This window comes from Lithobates pipiens, unplaced genomic scaffold (assembly GCF_037356315.1).
Source record: "Lithobates pipiens isolate NorthernLeopardFrog02 unplaced genomic scaffold, aLitPip1_a1.2 Scaffold_30, whole genome shotgun sequence".
In the NCBI taxonomy this organism is placed as follows: Eukaryota; Metazoa; Chordata; class Amphibia; order Anura; family Ranidae; genus Lithobates; species Lithobates pipiens.
In genome coordinates this window covers 54,256,954-54,276,820 of record NW_027507791.1, presented here as the reverse complement: position 1 = coordinate 54,276,820, position 19,867 = coordinate 54,256,954, and the positions used below count along the sequence as shown (strand labels likewise).

Sequence of the window (19,867 nt, the reverse complement as noted above, 5' to 3'; positions counted from 1 at the left end):
CTGGGCTGTAGTTTGAAGACCACTGCCATAGACCATGGCATGAATCCTAAAAATAATTTGAGGTTTGGGCAATAAAATATCAAACAACGGTAAACAGGGCCACAAGGGTCAATGGACTAGAAATGCTCAGATCATAACCCGACGCACCTTGAGGCCAAAGGTCGCATCAGCAGAAGCCTGGATGTCTACCTGGTAGAAGTTGGAGATTCAGTGAAGGAAAAATAAAATGAATTTGTGTAAAAATTCTCCAGAGGAGAAAGGGTTGATCATCTAAGGACACTAACAAAAAAACTGGAGTGGGTGGGGATTATATGATGCTGCATTTAGAGGGGTATTCCCTGCAAAGCTTTTGACACTATCCACTTATCTGAGGGTGGTGACATATAACCCATAGGCTATGACTACACATCCTGTGTCCTGTACTGTCTGAGTAAGATTTACCCTTGGTCCTCCTCCATTCTGCAAAGGTTACCTGCTACATTAGCGATCACTACTTACTTCTGAGTCCCATGCTGAGCAGCTGGGCCGATGGATTGGGAACACAGGAGGTCGGCCACTTGGCATTGGTGCCATTCAGAGAATGCTTTGCATTTCCTGAATGAATGCAAAGCATTCTTAGATTGGACGAGGTGTAAAGCATGGTATCACCTATTCACCTTGACCAACTAGAGAATGCTTTGCGTTCATTCATAAATTGCAAAGTATTCCCTGAATGGCACCTGTACCAATTGCCTGACTTCCTATGTGCAGAATGCAATGGGCCGGCTACGCAGCACGGGACCCACCAGCAAGTGGAGATCACAAGAATAAAAGTGTCGACTTCAGCGATTTTCAGCTTCCAGGGCTATTTGGCAGGTATGATATATATGCATAGTTACATTGGTTACAGCTGGACCAATGTAACTATGCATAAAACATGTATATCTGGAATTCTTCTTTAAATAGTAATTTTTTATTAGTGTTTTTACAAATTACAAATCACAGTTTACAAATTAAAGACATGTATGCACCCGGCAGGCACCCTGTACATGGATGTATGTTACTATTACATGAAAAGGGTTTCTGATAAAGAAAACTGTAGAGGCTGTGCCACATCCCCAATGTATCAAGAAAGAGGAAAATAGCCCCTAGGGTGGGACTTTAAAGGCACTACCACATAAACCAGGGATCCTCAAACTACGGCCCTCCAGCTGTTGCGAAACTACACATGCCATGAGACATTGTAAAACTCTGACATTCACAGACATGGCTGGGCATGATGGGAATTGTAGTTCCTGAACAACTGGAGGGCCGTAGTTTGAAGACCCATGACATAAACGATAAGTAGTAGAAAAATATTAAACATTTATTACAAAACATATATAAAATATTGCACATAACCGTGGATAGTGTATACAAAAATGCAAAGAAACATATAACTTCCTGAACCCGACGCATTTCAGAGATGAATGCTGTCTCCTTCATCAGGGATTTTTCACATAAAATACTGCAGGAATATGCAATTAGCGGACCTCCAGCTGTTGCAAAACTACAAGTCCCATCATGCCTCTGTCTCTGGGTGTCATGCTTGTGGCTTGCTATGCCTCATGGGACTTGTAGTTCTGCAACAGCTGGAGGTCCGCTAATTGCATATCCCTGAAATACTGTATCAATAAAATTCAAATGCAAAATAATCAACCATGATTGAATCCTTCCAAATGATGCTGGATAGTCATATAGCTAGTATTCTGTATATAGTTTCATAGTTTCATAGTAGGTAAGGTTGAATAAAGAATAAAGACACCAGTCCATCCAGTTCAACCTGAGTGAGTGTCTACAATTGTCCCTATCCCTGTACATTACACATTCACATTGGTCCCTACCCTCAATGAGCCCACAATCCAAGATCCCCATTCATATACTAGGGCCAATTTTGGACAGAAGCCAATTAACCTACCTGCATGTCTTTGGTTTGTGGGAGGAAACCGGAGTACCCGGAGGAAACCCACGCAGTCACAGGGAGAACATGCAAACTCCAGGCAGGTAGTGTCGTGGTTGGGATTTGAACCAGCGACCCTTCTTACTGCTAGGTGAGAGTGCTATATGACTATCCTGCATCATTTGGAAGGGTTCAATCATGGTTGATTATTTTGCATTTGAATTTTATAGATACCGTATTTTCTGTAAAACCCCCTGATGAAGGAGACAGCATTCATTTCTGAAATGCGTCGGGTTCAGGAAGTTATATATACTTTACATACATATATATATATATATATATATACTGTATATATATATACATATACACTTTCTTTGCTATTTTGTATACACTGTATCCACGATTACTTGCAATATTTTATAAATGTTTTCTAATAAATGTTTAATATTTTTTTACTACTTATCGTTTATGTGGTAGTGCCTTTAACCACTTCAGCCCCAGCCTATAGACATATGACGCCCACAGATGGGATCTCCCATCCTGGGTGGGTGTCATATGATGTCCTCTGATTCCCGGCCGTCTCGGGACCCGGTGCGTGTGCCCAGCGGCCGCTATGTCCGCTGGGCACCCACGATTGCCCGGGAACACAGCAGGACCGTGGATCTGTGTATGTAAACACACAGATCCACGTGCTGTCAGAGGAGAGGAGACCGATGGTGTGTTCCCAGTACAGAGGAACACTGATCGGTCTCCTCCCCTTGTGAGTCCCCCTCCCTCACAGTTAGAATCACTTCCATAGGGAACATATTAACCCCTGCAGCGCCCCCTGGTGTTAACCCCTTCCCTGACAGTCACATTTACACAGTAATCAGTGCAATTTTATAGAACCGATCGCTGTGTAAATGTGAATGGTCCCAAAAATGTGTCAAAAGTGTCCGACGTGTCTGCCATAATGTCGCAGTCACAAAAAAAATCGCAGATCGCCGCCTAAATCTATCCCCTATTTTGTAGATGCACAAACCAATCTATAATAATTTCGATTTTTTTTTTACCAAAAATATGTAGAAGAATACGTATCGGCCTAAACTGAGGAAAGAATGTTTTTTTTTAAGAAATGGGATATTTATTATAGCAAAAAGTAAAAAATATTGTGTTTTTTTCAAAATTTACGCTTTTTTTTGTTTATAGAAAAAAAAAATGCAGAGGTGATCAAATACCACCAAAAGAAAGCTCTATTTGTGTGAAAAAAAGGACGTCAATTTTGTTTGGGTGCAAGGTCGCACGAGCGTGGAATTGTCAGTTAAAGCGACGCAGTGGCAAATCGCAAAAAGTGCTCTGGTAAGGAAGGGGGTAAAATCTTCAGGGGCTGAAGTGGTTAAAGTCCCACCCTAGGGTTTTTTTTCCTCTTTATGTTACTATTACAAGTAGATCATAGAGTAGTGCAATGATACATTTGTCACTGCAAACAAATCAGGGCAATGAGAACACCATCTCTGAAGTCACTGATAAATGAGGGCTCCGTTGTTATTTAAATGGGCCCTATATCCAAGAATAAAAATAAAGTAGGGCCTGTTTTTTTGCAGCTGTACTGTCTGGATCCAAAACAGCCAGATAACTGCAAAACACTCATATCGGGAAAAAAACAGAAGGGATGTTCTCAGGCAATTATAAAACACACACGCTTCAAAGGAAAGCAGGCACACAATGGAAACTGCCACATGAAAAGAATATATAATGATCAACTATACACTATATTATATACTACATCTTCTGCATTTAACCCTTCCAACTGTGGCAGATGCCTGCCCCCCTTTCTATACATAGTGGCTTTTTTCATTAACCCCCTGTGTCCTGCAGTGATGCAGGAGCCAGCTGAGGAAAAACAGAGGAGTCACCGATCTTATTATGATCCAAAGCTTTTATGGGCAGAGGAGAGATCTGGGGTCTAATAGACCCAAGATGTCTCAGCGGGACGGGTAAGTACTAATTCTTTGCTTTGCAGTGAGATGGGCAAGTACTAACTCTTTGCTTTGCAGGAAGAATTGTTTTTGAGGTTTTAAAAATACTGACAGGATATTCTTTAGCAATTAATCACACAAATTTGAAGCATTGTGTAATAAGCGTTTAATCTCTCCTATGTGCTAACACATGCATTGTTCCATTGACTGCTACCCGGGAAGGTGTTGGGATTCCATTAGAAGAACCTGTTTTCCATTTGAGGTTTTTACCCATGTTCTCTGTGGAACTAGGTTTAACTCAAAACTAGTGATACCCTTTTATAGGACCATGTGGGTAGCTGCTCATCAAATGCACTGATGTCTGTAGTTTTTATTTAGGAGTACAGCTTAGCGGATTGATATTTAACACTCTTTATGGATGCATACTATTGTAAGGTTTGGGTCTGGACAGGGCCGGGACAGGGGGTGGGCAGGAGGGGCGGCTGCCCCTGGCGCAATGGTTTATTGCAGGGGTAGGGGGCACCCTGACCCTAACCCTAAGGGAAAGGGGGGCGCAGTTTGGCATCTTTGTTCTGGGCGGTGGGTGACCTTGTCCCGACACTGGGTCTGGGTGCTGGGTGACCTTGTCCCAGCACTGGTTGTCTCTATTCTAGGTCCCCTGAAGCCCTCCCTTCATCTTCTTGTGGGTTGTTTCTGTCAGGGGGTACATGGTTTTATTCCTACAAATGTATAAAGTTGTTAGGACCTGGGTCTGAACCTGCAACCTCTGCTGTGTCTGGGAATATCTCTTCTTGTTGAGCCACCTGGGATGCTGGACAGCTCCCTGGACTATTCTTTGAATTATAATACTGTACCTAGAACCTTGCTTTTCTTAAAGCCTTTGGTCCTCCCATGAACTTCCAATTTTAGCCATACCTCTGCACTTCCCATTTACCATGTTATTGTGTTCTCTCCAGCCATTATCTTGCTTATGGTACTCCTGCTGCTGTCCATATCTTTGCTACCACTCATTAACAACCTTTGGCTTGTTCCTCAACTACGCTTCTGCTTGATCTCAACCTGTAACCATTTCTTACCGACCTTTGGCTTGTTTACTGACTGCACTTCTGCTTGATCCCTACCTGCTATATCAATCAGCTACTGGACCCTGGATTGCTCAAATCTTGGTGGGGCGATCCCGAGGACCACAACCTGGTACTAACACGCAGCAAAACCCACCTCCATCATCAGGAGCTCTGGTGAACACCGGTTAGTTCTTATACTCCACACCTTGGGTGAGTCTGTGTCATCCAGCAGGGTGATCTGCTTCTGTACTTATTCAGCTGGTCAATGGGAGCCTCTCTAATGCTGTAGCTAGTGGCCTCTGAACCTGACCCCTGACCTTGACAGGTCTATGTACAATAATGGCCATATATCAACTTCCCTTCTTCTGAAGAAGTGGACATTGGACATTGATCTAAGAAACGAGTAGAGCTTCCATTGATCCAAGAAATTATTAGAGTTTACAGCCTTCCCTACCTACTGACATACACATTTTATATATATATATATATATATATATATATATATATACACATACACATACACATACACATACACATACACATACACATACACATACACATACACATACACATACACATACACATACACATACATATATATATATATATATATATATACATATATATATACACACACACACACACATGTATACGTACATGATTTTTTATAATAGAGATGTTAGTATATCTGCAAATATTATATTAATTTAGTGGTGCTGCGTTGCCAAAAAAGGCTATGAAAAAAAATCCACTAGATAAAAATGAAAAATGTCGCCTCCAGTCTTAAGATATCTTTGGTTGAGGTTTTTTTCAGTGGAAATGCGATGGTACGCAGTTCCGGCACCTCCAGTTCTAGCGTGTATGTACTGGTAAGGGGTGCTTGAGGGTTTACTGATCCTGGATGCTGGGGAAACTACTGTCGCTAGGAAGGGATATATTGTTGCTAGAGGGAATTCACTTGCTTTTGTTGCTGGGGGATGAGATCTATTGTTGCTGGGGGATCCATTGTTGCTGGGGAGGGTCTAGTGCTGCTGGGGGAATCTACTGTTAAAGGAATAGGGGGTCTGCTGTTGCTGTCTGCTGCAAGGGACCTACTTATGCTCAGGAAGGGGGAGGGTATTTTGTATCGGGGGGTGGTCTATTGTTGTTGGGGGGGTCTATTGCTGCTGGGAAGGATCTTTTGTTGCTAAAGGGGATCAAATGTTGCTGTGGTGGAATAATTTTTCCGGAGTGATCTATTATATATGCTTGGGGGGAATCTATTATTGCTGGGGATGTCTATTGTTGCTGGGTGGATCTATTGTTGCTGGCTGCTGGAGATGAGACCTATTGATGCTGGGTGAGGGTCTACTGTTGTTGGGCAGGATGTTTTGTTGCTAAATGGATCAACTGTTGCTGAGGGGAATCTATCGTTGCTGGGAATGTCTGTTGACGCTGGGTGATGGGATCTATTGTTGCATGGAAATCTGGGAGATCCATTGTTAAAGGACGGGGGGGGGGGGCTGTTGCTGCTGGCTGCTGGAGAGGAACCAATTGAGGCTGGGGAAGGGGAGGGCATTTTGTATCGGGGGGGGGGGATCTGTTATTGTTGGGGAGGATCTTTTGTTGCTAAAGTGAATCAAATGTTGCTGGGAGGAGGGCTATTTTTTCTGACGGGATCTATTGTTGCGGGGGATATTTTGTTATTGGCTGCTGCAGAAAGACCTTTCAATGCTGGGGTGGGGGCTGTATCTGGGGAATAAACTGTTACTGGGTGGGGGGCTGAAGATCAGTTGTTGCTGGAGAGAATCTATTGTTGCCGGGTGGATCTATTGTTGCTGGCTGCTGGAGGGGGGCCTATCAATGCTGGGGGGGGGGGGCTTTATCTGGGGGATATACTGTTGCTGGGTGGAGGGGGGACTATAGTTGCTGGGGAGGATGTTTTGTTGCTGAAGAAGATCAGTTGTTGCTGGAGAGAACTTATTATTGCTGGGGATGTCTATTGTTGCTGGGTGGATCTATTGTTGCTGGCTGCTGGAGATGAGTCCTATTGATGATGGGGGTGGGGGTGTTTTGTATCTGGGGGGGTCTATTGTTGCTTGGGAGGATCTTTTGTTGCTGAAGGGGATCAATTATTGCTGGAGAGAATCTATTGTTGCTGGGGATGTCTATTACTACTGGTTGGATCTATTGTTGCTTGTGGGTCTATTGTGGCAAGTTGCAGGAGATCTATTTGGAGGTGAGTAGGGGCACAGAGACACAGGGTGACTAGGGGGAGGGAGGAGTACCTGCACCTATTCTTTCCATGCCTTTAGATGTGCATGACAGAAGATGCCTACCTACCGCAGAAGAATCAAATGGTGATAACATGAAAACCTGGAGTTTGTAAAAATTATATATATTTTTCTGTTCAAATATAATAAAGATGGATGTGAAGTAGAGCAGAAAACCCTCTTACAATTCATTCGCTGTAAACGTGACCACGACCGTAAAGCAGAGAAATCTCAAAAAAGTAAAAACCAAGGGACACATCAAAACGCACTGTCCTTGGAAATTAGGGACGGCTGTCACGTACAGCCAAGTTGTCTCTATATATATCCTCTTTCCATACATCTCATTAGGGATATGTGACAGGTCTTTCTAGGACATTTGCCAGATATTTTCAATGTGACACTTCGTATTTAAATGTCTGCATTATCCAGGAAGTTTAACTGTTCAGAGTCACATAGATCCACCAAAGAGATTCCAGAACTAATCACCGATCAATATTAAAGACCAGTCCAACGGCTTCATTAAAGCGACACTAAACAATATCATTATTCTTCAAAAATAATCCATACACTTCCTCTACTTAATGTTCCTGCGACCTATTTTCCATGAAATTGTTTCTTACTGTGCTTCTCTTCCTCCTTGTATTGCTCCACTTTTGTTTAGAGAAGCAGGACCACCATTGGAAGAGGGCAGCCGATACACAAGTAGGGGCCTGGGCGTTTGGAGGGGCGCAGTTGCCCGGGCCCCAACCATGGCCCCAACCCCCCCCCCTTACACACACCCTCCAAATCACATCAAATAGTGGGTGTGTTCAGTCAAATTTCATGAAAACAGTAGGAGGGTCTTAAAGGGGCAATAAATATCAGGATTGCATTATATACAGAATGCAGAGCTGTCGCTTGAAAACACAGAAACCAGACTTCTGTGTTTACAAGAGACTGTGTTGAGCAGGCACCAAAGGGTCTGAGCCAGAGGTGGTGGAACTCAGGTTCCCCCTGAAAAAAAGCCATGCATACAAGTACAGTCCTGGCCGGCCTGACGGATTGATATAGAAGAGGCCTGGACTGTATTGTACTCATCTGGCACAGAAGACTACTATACATGCAGCTGGGCCGTCTCTTTTCTAGATTGGGCCGTGTTTTTTCTGGACTGGGTCATCTCTTTGCTGGATTGGGATGTCTCTTTGCTGAATCTATGGGGATGCCTGCACTGATGGCTTGGAATACATTTACTGATTTTCATACATTAAGTTGTAGGAGTGTTAAAATAAAAGTGGGTGCACTAAAGGACTTGGTGGGATGGCCAGTGGGCCGATTTGGCAGGACAGCCAGTGGGCAGGCCCTGAGTAATGTTGGTGGGCAGGCTCAGAGGGACCCAGGCCTAAATCTGTGTAAGGGGGCCCCCGATATTTCTAATGGCTACCCTGTAGAGAAGGCAGCCATCAGTGTGGACAGCCCATACACATGTAGGGGGCCTGGGTGTCCTGTAACTGAGCCGTCTCTTTACTGTATCGGGTCATCTTTTTCCTGGACTGGGTCGTCCCTTTGCTGGATTGGGATGTCTCTTTGCTGGATTGGACTGTCTCTTTTCTAAATATATGAGGCTCTCTTTGCTGGATTGGACAAGCTGTCTCTTTGCTGGATTGGTCTATCTCTTTGCTGGATAGAGCCATCACTTTCCTCAATATATGGGGATGTCTCTTTACTGGATTAGGCCAACTCTTTGCTGAATATATGGGAATGCAAGCACTGATGACTTGGAATACACTTTTCATTTTCACACATTAAGTTGCAAGAGTGTTAAAATAAAAAATGGGTGCACTGAAGGACTTGGTGGGGCAGGGGCCAGTGGGCAAATTTGGTTGGATGGCCAGTGGGCGGGCCCTGGTGAATGCTGGTGGTTAGGCCAAGGGGACTCAATGTGGGGTCCCAAAATGTCTGATGGCTGCCCTGTAGAGAAGGGAAGCGTTAGAACCCCTGTCAGGTGTTTAATATGTTCTGTGTCCCCATTAGGAAGATTCACCCTCTGTTTATCCTGTTCAATGCTGTCAGCATTCCCTACCCTACACAAAATGAAAAATGTTGGCTTCAGATATCCTTCACGTCTGGATGTCTGGCACCTCTTATCTACAGACATCTTCAGATTGGAGTTTCAGCCCTCCTCTGTTCTGGGCACCTGAGATTCACTTCACATTAGTAGATTGGACATCTTATCTTTCCTTATCTGTCCTAATTAAGGGCTCCTGAGCAAACCCAGAGGTGTAACTTTCACTGTCTTCTATGACAGCCAGATCTGCTGACACTTCTCATGTAACTTGGACCACAGATTGAAGTGGCACATGTGGAGTAAGGTGCTTTCTTCTCTATAGAATGGTTTCAAAGTGAGCTAAAGGCAAAACCTTTTTTATCATTTCATTTTGGATAAGGGAGTAATTGAGGGTTATAACCGCTGTAGTTTTTTTTTTTGCCATCTGTGTCCCATTGGGGAGAATTCCCTTCACTTCCTGTTTAATAACCACAACAGGATGTGGGAGACAATCCCTCCAAAGTGACAGAATCACTGGTTGTCACCAGAACTAGTGTACCCTTTGGAAGTTTTCCCCTCTAGTCCTGTTTTGGTGACAACCCAAAATTTGGGATTTTCTTTCACTTTCGATGATAATGGTAAAAAGTGGGGGCTGGTATTCAAAATTTTTGGGGGGTTGCAAAAAAACTGAAAAATACTGAAGAAAAAACCCATCAATTGCAGCCTCACTGTGCCCATCATATGCAGCCCCTTGTGCCCATCATATGCAGCCCCTTGTGCCCATCATATGCAGCCACTTGTGCCCCTCAAATGTTCTAAAATTTTGTTTTCTCCTTCACTGACAGGCACTGATGAGTTGGCACTGATGAGGTGGCACCGATGGGCACTGATGAGGAGGCACTGATATTTAGAATTGATGGGCACTGAGGCGGCACTGATGGGCACCGATAGGTGGCACTGATATACAGCACTGATAGGCGGCACTGATGGGCACTGACAGGTGGCACTGATCGGCAGCACTGATTGGGCAGGTAATGACAGGTATTAATGTTGGGTACAGATTGGCACTGTGGTGGGCATTGGCAGACTTTATTATTGGGGCACTGCTGGGCACTGATTGGCACATCTGATAGGGTTGTGCTGATAACGTGCTGATTATCAGCACAGACACCCCCCCCACCCCCGGACAGGGACAGCCGCCTATCGGCTCTACCTGTCAGCGTGAACCGAGGAATGCCATTTACTGGCACTTCCTGGTTCTCATGATGATCAGCTGTAATTGGTCACAGCTGATCACGTGGTAAGAAGCCTCTGTCAGTCTGACACACCACACTCGCGGGCATGTTATCCTGCTGGACGTCATATGACGCCCAGTCAGGATAACAGAACCACTTCCCGACCTTCATTCTGTTATAGGCCGGGCGGGAAGTGGTAAACCCCCCCCCCCCCCCAAAAAAAAAAACGCAGCTGGAATTCAGGTGCCTGGCATTTGAAAAGAGGCCGTACTCCTGAATAGGGGATGGCAGCGGCGGACATGGATAGATTCATGCTATGCATAAATCTATTCATTAGTCATAGAGGGGGTGGCTGGAGAGAGGGGGCTGCGTTCGTGCGCCCTTAATTGACAGGCCGCCCCTGATGGTAAACAGGACAAATAGAGAGGATGAATCTCCCTAACGAGGGCACAGACAGCGATAAAAACCGGACAGGGGTTTTACTCCTTCTCCATTTTACTCCTTCTCCACTCCATCCAAAACTAAAGCAAAAAATGTTGCCTTTAGTTTTACTTTAAATTAATCCACAAACACCTAAACTATATATCCACATATTTGTATTATACTGTATACAATAAAAATATGACTAATGCCGCATACACACGACCAGACTTTCTGGCACACTAGGACCGAAGGGATTAGTCCGTCGGACAATCCGATTGTGTGTGGGCTGGTCCGATCGTTTTTCGAAAAATAAATCCGACAGACCTAGAAATAGAACATGTTTCAAATCTATCCGACGGACTCAATTCCGACGGACTAAAATCGAGAAAACCGTTTGTGTGCTGGTCCGACGGACCAAATATGACGCAAAGGCAGCTATTGGCTACTGGCTATTGAACTTCCTTGTTTAGTCCAGTTTTACGTCATCACGTCCAAAAGGAACGGACTTTCGAACGGACTTAGTCTGTTTGTGTGTGTCCAAGTCCGTTCGTTCGGAAAGTCCGTAGGAACTCCGCCGCAAGTCCGTCAGGAAGACCGTTGGACATAGTCTACCGGAAAGTCCGGTCGTGTGTACGCGGCATAAGGGTTTAAAACTTCCAAAACAAACTAAAAAAAAAAAAACATAGTTATACACTTTACATTAATACATAGTTACATAGTCAGTGAGGTTGAATAAAGACACCAGTCCATCCTGAATGAGTGTCTACAATTGTCCCTATCACTTTACATTGCACACTCACATTGGTCCCTACCCTCAAGGAGCCCACAATCCAAGGTCCCCATTCATATACTAGGGCCAATTTTGGACAGAAGCCAATTAACCTACCTGCATGTCTTTGGAGTGTGGAAGGAAACCAGGGTACCCGGAGGAAACCCACGCAGGCACAGGGAGAACATGCAAACTCTAGGCAGATAGTATCGTGGTTGGGATTTGAACAAGTGACCCTTTTTACTGCTAGGCAAGAGTGCTAACCACTACGCCACTGCACCGCCTAAAATGCTGATCTTAAAATAAATTCTATTAAGGAATGTATTCTTAAAATGAAACAATATCCTTATTCTTCCAAAAAATCCATACACAACCACTTGACCTACAACCGTGTGATGCTGTACCCAAATACAACGTCCTTTTTCCCCACAAATAGAGCATTTGTCGGGGCAAACACCCTGCAAATTCAGGTATTCAGTGAATGGCCGTACAGGCAAATGGTCGGCCCAAAATCATGCTCAGGCCGAACTGTTCGCCCATCTCTATACTACATACAGTGGAAAATTATTTGATCCCCTGCAGATTTTTTACGTTTGCCCACCTACAAAGAAATTAAGGGTCTATCATTTTTATGATAGGTTTATTTGAAATGATAGAGGCAGAATCTCAACCAAAAATCGAGAAAAAACACGATACAAATGGTATAACTTGAGTTGCAGTTCAGTGAGTAAAATAAGTATTTGATCCCCTACCAACCAGCGATAATTCTGGCTCCCACAGACTGGCTACAGTATGTACACAGATTAGTCTGGTCAATTTAAGAAGGTGCTCCTAACGACAACACGCTATGACTATAAAATACACCTGTCCACAGAATCTTTTTCTTCTATTCAAACCTCACCATCACGGTGAAGACCAAAGAGCTGTCAAAGGACTTTGGGGAAGTCCTTTGGGGGAAAATTATAGACCTGCAGAAGGCTGGAATGGGCTACAAGACCATCAGCAAGAAGCTTGATGAGAAGGAGACAACTGTTGGAGCGATTATTCGTAAATGGAGGAAATACAAAATAACCATCAATCACCCTCAGTTTGGAGCTCAATGGAAGATTTCGCCTCATGGGGTAATGAGGATCATGAGAAAAGTGAGGGATCAGCAGAACTACACGGGAGGAGCTTGTGAATGATCTCAAGGAAGTTGGGACCATTTACCAAACAAATCATTGGTAACACAATGTGCCGCCATGGATTGAAATCCTGCAGAGCCCGCAAGGTTCCCCTCCTCAGGACGGCACATGTACAGGTCCGTCTCAAGTTTGCCAGTGAATATCTAAATGATTCAGAGTGAAATTTGGAGAAAGTGCTGTGGTCAGATGAGACCAAAATGTAGCTCTTTGGCATTAACTCGACTCTCCATGTTTGGAGGAAGAAAAATGCTGACTATGACCCTAAGAACACCAGCCCTACAGTCAAGCACGGAGGTGAAAACATTATGCTTTGAGGTGGTTTCTTTGCCAAAGGTAAGGTCTGAGTTTGCCACATTGAGGAACCAATGGACGGGGCCGTGTATTGTAAAATCTTGGATGAGAACCTTCTTCCCTCAGCCAGAACACTGAAGATGGGGCAAGGATGGGTCTTCCAGCATGACAATGACCCCAAAAATACCGCCAAGGCAACAAAGAAGTGGCTTAAGAAGAAGCATGTTAAGCTCCTGGAGTGGACTAACCAGTCTCCAGACCTTAATCCTATAGAAAATGTATGGAGGGAGATGAAATTTCGAGTTGCCAAGTGACAGCCCAGAAACCCTAAGGATTTAAAGACCAAAATCCCTCCTGAGATGTGTACCAACCTGGTAACCAATTACAAGAAATGTCTTACCTCTGTCCTTGCCAACAAGGGTTTCTCCACCAACTACTAAGTCATGTTTTTTTTCTGGTTGATATTATGTCAAGGGCGGCCTTGACATAATGGGCTTACTGGTTACCTTCTCCTGGCCTGCTCTTCCGCGTCTAGGGGTTGCCAGGGTTGATACCCAACAACTTGTACACTGACAGGTTTCTATGTAGAAGTGAACCTGATTTTGCACTCCAGCTTTAGTAAATAAACCCCATTGTGTACTTAAAAGTGGGGTATGCCTGTATATGTAGAACAGACTGCTGAAGGCTGCGGGTTGGGCACCAGGGCCATAGTCCATAGTCCATCTCTGGAGTAAGAGATGGAGACTATGTTCCTACATACAGTGAGTCCATGGAGAACGAACGTAGCCACCCTATAAAAGGAAGTCAGATCACAGCAGCAACAAAAAGGAATTTGAAGATTTGGAGAAGATCAGGAGCAATAGAAGAGACTTTAGAGATAAGAATAAATATTAGAATAAAATATTTTTTTGCTTGCACAAGATTGGATAATGGAGGTTAGCAGAGCTTCTCCTCATTTACTAAGCTCTGGAGCAACTGCGTTTGCAGAGTGTAACTGCACTTTGCAAAGTGCACAGTCGATTTGCCTTTAGTAAATCAACCCCATAGTGTTCAGTATCCTAGAAAATAAATATATTCAAAGCCATCTAGTGCAGTATTTTCCCCATGAACACTTCTTTTTAAATAAATAATAATAATAATACATTTATATAAATAAATAAATAAATAATAATAAGTCCATTTAATATTGCCCCATTCATACAGAATTTCAATGGATAAACAGCTACGCAGTTTTTTGGGGTGCACCTCTGTGTGCACTTCTACTAATAACATTATCTTCACTTAACAACGTAATGAAAAGCATGTCCGGGGTCCTACTATTGTCTACAAAGGGGCTGCGGAAATGTTGGGCCCCCTTATACATGCAGAGAGTCATTAAAAAAGTGCAATTTTGCATAGTAAAGAGCATACGCTACAGAGCCGCATTACAAACACATGACTTTGTGTAACTACAAATATTACCACTCTGTACGGATGATTGGATATAATTACAATCTTGCAGGCTACAGTTGGAAATGCCATCCATAGTACTAATTAGGTGCTCTCCCTATAATCAGAGTTATCATCAAATAATAAACAAAGCTGTAAAATTAAGGCAAGCTTGAAAAACCATACAAAAAAAAAAGAAATCAAAGGAATCCATGAATACAGAACAATAAAGGGGTTTGAAAATTCCGAACAGTATAGAAGAAGTGAAGATGGAGAATAAGTACAGATGGCAAATCTATTGGCATCACCAACATCACACAGGGACATATCCACAGCGTGTAATATACACACATTCATGTTGCCCCAATGCTATCTGCCAAAATAGGTCTCTATGTGTCCTTAGTGTTATTGCTGGGGTCTCTAAGCTTTCTAAACGAAGGGCCGGTTTACTGTCCTTCAGACTTTGAGGAGCCTAGACTGTGGCCAATGTAAGTAGAAAATGCATCAATGACGATAAACAATGCACCATCATAAGCATTAGTGGGAAGAATAATGCCCTGTTTTGATGGTTTCAGGGAAAGGAATAGTGCCCCATACAGTGGGGATCGAAAGTTTGGGCACCCCAGGTAAAAATGTGTATTAATGTGCATAACGAAGCCAGGGAAAGATGGAAAAATCTCCAAATGGCATCAAATTACAGATTAGACATTCTTATAATATGTCAAAAAAAGTTCGATTTTATTTCCATCATTTATACTTTCAAAATTACAGAAAACAAAAAATGGCATCTGCAAAAGTTTGGGCACCCTGCAGAGTTAATATCTTGTACTGCCCCCTTTGGCAAGTATCTCACAGCTTGTAAACGCTTTTTGGAGCTAGCCAAGAGTCTTTCAATTCTTGTTTGAGGTATCTTTGCCCATTCTTCCTTACAAAAGTGTTCCAGTTCTTTGAGATTTCTGGGCTGTCTGTCACGCACTGCTCTTTTAAGGTCTATCCATAGCTTTTCAATAATGTTGAGGTCAGGAGATTGTGAAGGCCATGGCAAAACCTTCAGTTTACGCCTCTTGATGTAATCCCCCATTGATTTTGAGGTGTGTTTAGGATCATTATCCATTTGTAGAAGCCATCCTCTCTTTAACTTCAGCTTTTTCACAGATGGCATCAAATTACCATCTAAAATGTGCTGAAATTTTATTGAATCAATTTTTCCTTATACTCGTGAAATGTTCCCTGTGCCACTGGCTGCAATACAACCCTAAACCATGATTGATCCACCCCCATGCTTAACAGTTGGACAGAGGTTCTTTTCATTAAATTCTGTGTCCTTTCTTCTCTAAACGTACCTTTGCTCATTCCGGCCAAAAAATTCTAATTTAACCTCATCGGTCCACAGAACTTGTTTCCAAAATGCCTCAGGCTTGTCTATATGTTCATTTGCAAAGTTCAAATGCAGATTTTTGTGGTGAGGACGTAGAAGAGGTTTTCTTCTGATGACTCTTCCATGAAGACCATATTTGTACAAGTATCTCTTTATAGTGGAATAGTGTACCACAACCCCAGTGTCTGCCAGATCTTTCTGGAGGGATCGTGCAGTCAAACGTGGGTTTTAAATTGCTTCTCTCACAATCCTGCGAGTTGTTCTGTCTGATATTGACATCTGAAAACGCTTTTCTATCTTCTTATAGCCTTCTCCAGCTTTGTGAGCGTCAACTATTTTCAGTTTCAGTTTTCTAGACAACTGCTTAGAAGAACCCATGGTGCTGATTGTTGGGGCAAGGTCAGATGAGTCTGGCCATTTAAAACCTTTGAGATTGACATCACCTGGTCTTCCCAGACGATGATTGAGAACAATCCATGAAACTGGCAGGTCTCAGCTTTGCAAAGGGGGCAGTGCATGCTATAAATTCTGCAGGGTGCCCAAACTTTTTCAGACGCCATTTTTTTGTTTTCTGTCATTTTGAAAGTGTAAATGGTGGAAATAAAATCTAACTTTTTTGACAGATTATAAGAATGTCTAATCTGTAATTTGATGCCATTTGGATATTTTTCCATCTTTTTTTGGCTTCGTTATGCACATTAATACACATTTTTACCTGGGGTGCCCAAACTTTCGATCCCCACTGTAATTACTGTCAGTGGGAGGAATAGTCCCCCATCACTGGTGTCAGTGGGAGGAATAGTTCCCCATCACTGGTGTCAGTGGGAGGAATAGTTCCCCATCACTGGTGTCAGTGGGAGGAATAGTGTCCCATCACTGGTGTCAGTGGGAGGAATAGTGCTCCATCACAGGCATCAATGGGAGATATAGTGCCCCATAACTGGAATCAGTGGGATGAACAGTGTGCCATCATTGGAGTAAGTGGGATGAATAGTGCCCCATCATTGTTGTCCGTGGGAGGAATAATGTCCCATAATTGGAATCAGTGGGATGATTAGTGTCCCATCATTGGTATTAGTGGGAGGAATAGTGCCCCATCATTGGAATCAGTGGGAGGAATAGTTCCCCATCATTGGTATCAGTAGGAGGAATAGTTCCCCATCATTGGTGTCAATGAGAGTAATAGTTCCCCATCATTGGTGTCAATGAGAGTAATAGTTCCCCATCATTGATGTCAGTGGGAGGAATAATATCCCATAATTGGAATAAGTGGGATGATTAGTGTCCCATCATTAGATTCAGTGGGAGGAATAGTTCCCCATCATTGGTATCAGTAGGAGGAATAGTTCCCCATCATTGGTATCAGTGGGAGGAATAGTTCCCCATCATTGGTATCAGTAGGAGGAATAGTTCCCCATCATTGATGTCATTGGGAGGAATAGTGCCCCAAGGACCAGTTAAAGGCAAGTAAAGGACTGCATCTGGGCCCCCTGGGCTGGAGTTTGGAGACCAATGTGTTATTGGTATCTGGAATCAATGTGCATACAGTCCTTATTAAAATAAATGGTATATGCTGTGCAAATATCACAGCTATGCTCAGTATGCATTTATCACATCCTATTATTTAAAATATTAATGTACATTCAAGTTCCCAAAACTATTATATAGACAAAATAGATCTGTATGTGTCCTCAGTGTGGTGTCCCCAAAATACTGTGTGCTAAATAGGTTTGTATCTCTCTTTACTGTTGTTGGTATTTGTAACCTCATTAAAATAAACATTGGCATGCATTTTATCGCAAACACGCCCTATGGCATTCTGTCATTTAAACTGTGACTGTCTAATATGTACACATTCAATTTGGCCAAATTACTGTGTGCCAAAATAGGTCTGTATACGTCCTTAGCATGGTTGGTATTTCAATCATCATCAATGAACATACTCCATGTAGTCCCCATTAAAATACATAATACAAGCAATGATACAGCTGTGCCCAGTGTGCATTTATCGGAAAAAAACAGCATGCCATCCTGTTATTTAAAATGTAACTGATATACACACACATTCAAGTCGCTAAAAATACCGCTTGTCAAAATAGGTCTGTATGTATCCTTAGCAATTTTGTTATTTGGAACCTGATCAATATGCATACTCCATGCAGTCCCTATTGAAATAAATAGTACATGCAATGACAAGGCTGTGCCCAGCATGCATTTATTGGCAAGGCACAGCTGTGTCTGGCATGCATGGTATCTGTGCCTGGCATGGCTGTGTCTGGCATGCATGGTATCTGTGCCTGGCATTGCTGTCTCCAGCATGCATGGTATCTGTGCCTGGCATGGCTGTGTTCAGCATGCATGCAATCTGTGCCTGGCATGGCTGTGTCTGGCATGCATGGTATCTATGCCTGGCATGGCTGTGTCTGGCATGCATGGTATCTGTGCCTGGCATGGCTGTGTCCGGCATGCATGGTATCTGTGCCTGGCATGGCTGTGTCCGGCATGCATAGAATCTGTGCCTGGCATGGCTGTGTCTGGCATGCATAGAATCTGTGCCTGGCATGGCTGTGTCCGGCGTGCATGGTATCTGTGCCTGGCATGGCTGTGTCCGGCATGCATAGAATCTGTGCCTGGCATGGCTGTGTCCGGCATGTGTAGAATCTGTGCCCAGCATGCATATAATCTGTGCCTGGCATGGCAGTGTCCGGCATGCACAGAATCTGTGCCTGGCATGGCTGTGTCCGGCATGCATGGTATCTGTGCCTGGCATGGCTGTGTCCAGCATGCATAGAATCTGTGCCTGGCATGGCTGTGTCCGATATGCAGGGTATATGTGCCTGGCATGGCTGTGTCCGGCAGCATGCAGGGCTATGGCAGGGCTATGCTGGGCACATATATTTGTGCCCGACATGCCCGACATGCATTTATCAGGCCAGATGGCATCCTGTTATTTAAAAAGGGCGATTGTCTTCTATGCAAGTTGCCCAAAATATCGTGTGCTAAAATAGGTCTGTATGTGTCCTTGGCTTGATTGGTATTTATAACCTAACCAACGAGCATACTCCATGCGGTCCCTAAATAAATAGTCCATGCAATAACACAGCTGTGCATTTACTGCAAAAAAAAAATATGCAGTATAGTCGCAAACCAGGAAAAACTGTCCATAGACATGTAGAAATGATGGCAGAAAATGAAGCAGCACAAAGTTTATTTGGCGTGCGGATTGGATTTCCACGGTGGGTGATGCTCATGGCCGGGGAGGACGCGCTCAGTTAGTGTATGCAGATGTAAGAATACAAGCAGTGTGTGCGGTGTGCGATGGTACGGCGGTGTGGAGCAGTGTGTAGGAAAAGATAAAAGAAAAAAGGAGGATTTTTTTTTTTTACCTGCTAATCCTGTCATTTGTGCCTGCAGCCCGGGTGACTAATGTCCATGAACGGAGGGGAATCCTGACCGTGCTTATTCCGCAGCGCTCTCCCCAGCTGCTTGTGATGCAGAATGGCTCAGCCGGACCAATTTCATGAATTGTTTAGCCGGGGATGCACCAGAGTAAGGTTTCATGGGAGAAGGAGATCTCCTATCCTGCAGGCTGTACAGGACGAGGAGGGGTGGGGGGGACGCTGTGTGTACACGCTGCAAATCTGTCCCATTGCACCGCACACCCCTGACGCTGGGTCATTATTCATTAACAAGAGCCATCAGTCTAATGAGCAGGATTCCAACTCACCAATACTTCCAGGATAGAAAGACCTATATACTATACCAGGGTTTCTCAACCAGGGTTCCTTCAGAGGTTGCTAGGGGTTCCTTGAGCAATGAGCAATTTCTGCCTCTTCGATAAGTTCCCACTGACACCATTGATCCTTTTAGCCATATTTAAGGGGGTAACTCTTCCCAATGACAGGCAGCACAGTGGTGTAGTGGTTAGCACTCTCACCTAGCAG

General features: G+C 43.7%; 1 protein-coding gene across 1 annotated transcript in view; it reads right to left on the bottom strand.

Moving 5' to 3' along the window:
- Positions 1–19,491, bottom strand: part of CTXND2 (cortexin domain containing 2) — a 41,622-nt gene extending 22,131 nt beyond the window's left edge. The window contains exon 1 of the mRNA XM_077464240.1: positions 19,310–19,491. The gene's annotated coding sequence lies outside the window, so the exon portion shown is untranslated. The remainder of the gene's footprint in view (positions 1–19,309) is intronic.
- Between the last annotated feature and the right edge of the window lie 376 nt (positions 19,492–19,867).